The sequence below is a fragment of the Halyomorpha halys genome, unplaced genomic scaffold (genome assembly GCF_000696795.3).
Source record: "Halyomorpha halys isolate HHAL.00 unplaced genomic scaffold, Hhal_1.1 Scaffold4.1, whole genome shotgun sequence".
Lineage (NCBI taxonomy): Eukaryota > Metazoa > Arthropoda > Insecta > Hemiptera > Pentatomidae > Halyomorpha > Halyomorpha halys.
In genome coordinates, this window is record NW_027116287.1 from 3,244,012 (window position 1) to 3,250,809 (window position 6,798).

The 6,798-nt window shown below is 29.0% G+C and overlaps 1 protein-coding gene across 4 annotated transcripts in view; it reads left to right on the forward strand.

Annotated features, from left to right (window-relative positions):
- Positions 1–6,798, forward strand: part of LOC106687086 (tachykinin-like peptides receptor 99D) — a 655,917-nt gene that overhangs the window by 540,504 nt on the left and 108,615 nt on the right. The gene's annotated exons all lie outside the window — the stretch shown is intronic.

Consider the following 6,798-nt stretch of genomic DNA (forward strand, 5'->3'; position numbering starts at 1 on the left):
TCAAATTATTTATTCAGTATTATTTTATTATAGTTTTTATTATTATTATTTATTTACTTTTAATTTTTAGTTAATATCTATTATAGTATGATTGCTATATCCAGTATCTATCTACTGTATTTCTAATATCTATTGCTCTTGAGTGTGGCATAACGTATTATTTATTACATTATTAAAACTTTTTTTAACCAAATGTTTTAAAGTATCAAATGTGACCATATTTATTAGACATCCACTCATATTGCAAGCAGTTCGATAATAATCGTTTGCCAATTGAAGGATTTAGTCCAAAAATGAAGTAGCTCCCATTTTTTTATGTTTTGGGTAAATTACAAAGAACGTATAAAAACTAGTTTCCTAAGTCATACGAAAAAGTAAAATTGTTTTTGATCTATCTACTTTCTCATTTTTTTCTAGGCATTAGAAGAATCGTGGTAAACATTTAAGTATCGAACAATAACATAAGTTTGATTGCCAGAGCTTATTTTTTTTCCATAAATTAATTGTTCCATCTACTTTTAGAAAAAAATTGTAAACTAAAAAAAACTTTAAATTGCCTCATTCATTTCAAAATTTACTGGAATGCAGTATCTATAATGATTGTTTGATAAAGGAAGTTTATTAGAATATAATAGCCTAACAATATTTTTTTAATGTTAAATAATAACCGAAATCTTCATTTCATGATTTTAAAGTTTGCATTTATAGAAACTAGAACGATTTTTTTCTATTATGTGATATTACATTTTGACATAGCCAACAATAATAGGGATTTTAGAGCTCATTAACATCATATTACTAGGGATTTTAAGCCATATCTTTGTATATTTGTAAATTCAGACTAATTAACTTTAAAACTATGCGTTTTACATGTAAGAATATCTTGACATATAAAATTTTTTAAAGCTTGTATTCGATTTAATTAATTTGAAACCACAAAGATGATCTTTCTCTCATTTTTATTGCTATAAAACTTCATAATTGTCTGTTATTTTTGTCAAATGACGTAAAAAATATCTATTTTATGTGAATTTTCATGCATGATGAATTTGAAGTGAATTTAGTTAGTTAGCTTTCATTTTAGTTCATAACAGAATATTTAGTTTTAACGGATCCTCTTGAAAATGACAGATTACCAAAAAAATATTAAAAAGTGGAATTAGAAAATTAAATTTAAAAACGGTTTAAGCTAAAGTAATCAAATTATGATAAAGAGAATAATTTTAAATTCTATTATTTAGATAAAAATTAAAAGCTCGTCGGACGATTGACAACATATAAAGCAATAGTGTAATCCATACAAGTGAGCAACGATATTTGATAAACCCGAGTTAGGCTCTCGAATTCGTGTTTGGACCTGATATAACTGTAAAAAAAAAAATAAAAAAAATGAATTTAGAGCTATATGTACTGTGTGGTTCTCGAATCAAAGCATTACATACAGACTATGTTTCACTTTCATTTCACCAGTTGAAATATTGATATTTTGATGTTCAGTTCACCCCATATTCACCCATATAAACAAGTAGAGTTATATACTTTATTTTTATTTTAAATTCTTCAAATAAAACATTAAAGTTTATTCATACATTAAACATATACATAAACATTTTTTAATATATTAGCCATGAGTATCTATCACTTGAACTCTTAACTCAAAAATAATTGAATTATTTTATACTCTTTACTTTCTCTATCTACAGAGTATTTCAAAATACAAAACCCAATTGGAGTGATATGTACCAAATTACTACCACTAGATCTCTAGTGCATCTTTTATGCATTTTATTCTTCAACCCCATCGCTTTCCTTGTATATTCCAACTCTTTCAATTGAAATTCAAAATTTACGTTTACGTCCGTCCTACTATACACTACACTATTCCCTTCCCGTAAAAATGTATTTTTTCATTAACTGTCCTACACCCTTTTTAAACTATATTTTTTATATTGGAATCCCATCCAACATATATTTTCTCAAAAATCATGACTCCCCTTCGCATTCGAATAATATTTTTTATTATTATTATTTAGTGTTTTCTTTCTTAATAACTTCACCACTGTTTCTACCATTTTACTCTTCTTACACCCCAGCTCCTCTTTTGTTATTATCAATCATTTCTCTCTTCCTGTTTTGATCTTAGTGCATTTTATTTTAATGAATTATTTTTTTTTAATTCGGATATTCTCCGGGATAAAATGTTGGGGCATATAACCCAAATTAATTATATTTTAATGGTATCGCTGGTATAAGTGTTTGGAGTGGACTGTATTCAATAAATTTCAAAATAAATGAAGAATGGTGATAGCTTCCTTCATTGAATTAATTTATACACATATAATTTTTATTATTGATTTAATTAAATGATAGTACATAAAATAGTATAAGATATTGCAGTTTACTTGGTGATAATTGTTGTATTGTAGTTTGCTTAGTGAGCTGTGGAGATTTTGAGGGTGCATATTGTCGTTCGCTTCTCTCCTTCATTCTGCCTCTGTCCCTTCGCCTGAGTGGGGTGTAGATTATTCACTCGAGGTGAATTATTGATCTCAACCAAAAAAACTATGGCTCTTGAGATAGTTCATTCTTCTACCTAGAAGCCAAGTTGCCTAGAAGCCTACTGCTTCATATAGCTGCCACTAGATGGCAGAATCTTGAATTCTTATTCAAATGTGAGAGGGGGCACCTTCCTCAAACCATTTTTTTATTTTTATTTGAACACATAATTTATAGTATTCTTTAAATTTATTTTGAAATATGTATTAATTAGGTGTGAACCTTTTTTTCCCTTATCATTGCTCCATTTTTAACAATTTTCTTATTTATTTATTTTAACTAATCTACAGGATCTCGTTAAAATATAATTTAATATGGTTATTCTAAACATTTTTACCCTCTAACATAATAAAAAAATTATATGTATAAATTAATTTTCACATTTTGTGTTTTTGTTTTATTCAAACTTATCTTAACTTTGTTTATTTAAAATTTATTAATTATTTTACCCTAGTCATTGCTATTCATTCTTGTCAAAATTCAATATTATCCCGCCATTAGCTATAATAATTATTTTAATAATCTTATAAAATTATTAGTGGAAGATCGCTGATTTACCGCGTGTAATAATATAAATGTAATATGGTCTGGGTGCGGTTGAATAGAACTCAAATAGTAATAAATATTTTAATTGAGCCAACGTTTTGCCCCACGTTGCAGGGCTTCGTCGGGACTAAAAAAGATACAAACACTTAACATTAGTAAAAAATTAAATAAGTAAAAGGTTATAAACAATAAATGAAAACGGGAATAGTTACAGATAAAAACATGATATATAAAAGAAAGTACAAACTAACGGATAAAAAAAGGAGATGAGAATAATGGAAGAAAATTAAAAATTAATAAAATTATTACCAAAATAATTTATGATCATTTGAAAAAAATCTAATTTAAATTCGGCAGGAAGATGTAGGATGGTCGAACGATGACCATGGCCTGTTACAAAACACTTTGCTCTCTGTTCCCAAACAATTGGAACATTCTTCTCTTTACATTTCTCTCCTGCTAGTTCTTCTATCCCAAAAATTTGTTTGTATACGTAGGATCCTCACATAAATGATAAGACGGAATCTAGGCGATTTGTACAACTGTACAAAGTGGTATGACATAGTAGTCTATAAGTCTTAATTACCAATCTATTAAATAAAGTACCTACTTGTACTTATAGTTGAATCCGTGAACTAGGTTTAAATGTTTGACTAAACTTTTCAGTCTCAAAACTTAACCAGGAACATTATGCCGCTAAGATATTATTATTTTCTTTACTTGGAAAAAGGTAAAGAGAAGGGCGGAACAAGATGTCCAGCCAAGGACGACACAATCAAGAAAACGATCAGTCAGAGCCGAGGTCGCTACGTGAGTGCACTCCCTCCTCTGTCCTTACTGATAGTAGCTCCTGTCTGAGTGATGGTCAGGGCTCTTCTAAGCTAGGTCGCATCTGGTATACCAAATCCCCATAATTTGTTTATATCATTATAAACTGAATCAAATGAAATGAATTTAAAAAAAAAGTATGTAGAATAGTTTTAAAAATAACTTAATTAATTAAAAATTAATTGAAAAATAACAGTCGTTCTAAAATTATATACCTTCTATATAAAGGATATAAGTCATAAAGGATGTTAGAGGCTATTGAATCTGTTGGACAGATCTGTTACTTAGAAAAACGACTGACATGGAATCCTCATACAAGTCTAAAAAGACAGGAAACTGCTCGATTCCGACTATTACAACATTTACTAGACAAACGGTATAAACTCCCAATCCATTATAAATGACTGATCTACATGACTATTATAAGTCCTATCTGGACATACGGAGTTGAGCTTTGGGGCTCCACTAAACCTTCGAATTCCTCCCGAATCCAATCTTTACAGTCCAAAAATCCTTCGTAAAATCATTAATGCTCCTTACTTTATCACAAATCAAGTCATCAATCAGAACTTTTATGTCCTATATGTTGCCGATTTGGCCAGAACCAGAAACCAACCTCCCATGTTAAGCTTCCCAACCACCCAAACCAACTCGTTTCTAACCTGGTTTCGTCTTCATTAACCTGTAATCCTCTTAGGCGTCTTAAAAGAAGATGGCCTCTAGATCTTCTTCTCTAGAAATATTTTTGGATTCCTATCAATGGGTAGATTCTCCATATGTTTGTATCATGTTATTATATCACTTATAGCAAATTTACTTGATGTATACAGTTGTGAATAAATTCTATTTTATGTCTTCTGGGGTTTTGAAATACTGTCGCAGCGTTTAAGTTCCTGAAGTGACGTTAGCCACTACTTTAATGCTTATTATTTTTACTAAATTCGGTAAAAAATAAATAACATGCGACTAAATTTTGAATTAGTATCGTTGTGGTTTGTCTTTCTACTGATTTTTTTCATTTATTTATTTTATTTTATTTTTATATTTATTTGTATTTTGATTATTTTTCTGGAATAAGAGAGTTCTTATGAAATGAGATATTAAAATTGGGCTCCAATCTAGTATTCTAGATATTATTATATTTAAAGGTTACATGAATGAACAAAAAAATGACTCCAAGTAGCTGCATAAATAAAATGTATAAGTCCATCAACAAACAGAAAAATAAAAATATAACTTCTTAATTATAAAACAAAACTCTAAATAAAATGCTTAAAACCCGTTTTGAAAGTTTGGGATGCAATTAAAGGGTGATTATTGACTGTAAGCACACATATGTCATTAGCGTAAGTGGTTAGGATATTGTGGGGATTGGTTGCGATGTCAGCGTTATAGACAGTGTAGAGGATTGGACCGAGGATACTACCTTGAGGAACGTCAGCGGACTGAGGGAAGAGGGATGGGTAGGAACTCTGAAAAATCTATCATTGAGAAAGGATAATGAGAAAGTAACAACTAAATATATATGTGTAATTAAATTTTGTAAATTTAAAATCACTATCATATCTTGAATATTGGTTAGTTATTAATTAATTTGATGTGAAAAACAAAAATATTTTAAATAATTCAGAGCCAAAATAATTTTATCAATAATTAATTATAATAATAATTTAATAAATAATTAATCAACTATCTAATTATGTACGAGAAATTTGTGCTATTGATACCGGGTCATTTTCTATGTTCTTATCATGCCTTCTCCCCGATTCCTCATGAATAGGTATCATGACTATAATTCTGACCAACTGATTCTCCTACAGCTTCCCATTCATCAGAAGAGTTTTCTGTAACAATGGAACAGAGGACAACGAGGATGTCGGGGACAAAAACAATAGACACAGGTTACTAATTTACATCCTGGCGAGAGTTTCCCCTGTCCCTCGTTGGTATTTAGGTCTCCTGTTTAATCCTAAAACCGTTTATTGTTGCCTTATTCAGATTCCGAATCCGATTCCGGCGAAATCTCTTTAGAATTAGCCTTTACTCTCCCCTGATATCTCTTGAATTCAGGTAGGAGATCTATGAGGTAAAGTCAGTATGTTTATGCTTATATATAGAAGGTTCGAGTGTTGCCCATATGAGACTCTTTTCAAAGATATTAATTTTTATAGATCGCAATTGCCGATGATTGATCAGAAAAAGTTTATGTGAAGAAAATGTTTATAATATTATGTAAATGTTATTTAACTTCTTGAGGTGAATTAAGAAAATTAAATACAAATAAGAGAAAAGGAAAAATAAAATAGTACTAATATAAAATAAGCAATGATACAATTATAAAAAATTTTGTAAACTAATAGATTAAAAATGTCCAGGAGATGCAATATCTCAACATATCAAACATAAAATTAGATTTGAGAAAACAAAATTTAACACACTAAAAAACGGAAAATATAGAACTAAGTTTAAACTAAGATTAAATAAATGTTGAGAAAGGATAAATACAAAATAATAATAATAAATGAGTAAAGAAAAATCAGGACCAACCACCTATTCAAATTATTTATACTTTGGCGACTTTGATAGAATATCGGAAGCGTACATGAGTTGAGGGGGAGGTGACCATTAACGGTTTTATTCTGTTTTTAAAATACTATTTTATTAATGAACTTTTCTCCATTACTGTTAAATTTATCTTAATGAACAACTGCTTATTACATACAAAATTCAACGGTTCCCTGATGTTTAAAGAGTAAAATACAAAATTTTTAATTTTTTTTTAAATATTTATTTATTGCTATTTACAACTGTACATTATAATACATTTAGTAAATCTGATCTAAGTTAAATTGGAGTGTTACCGGCGTG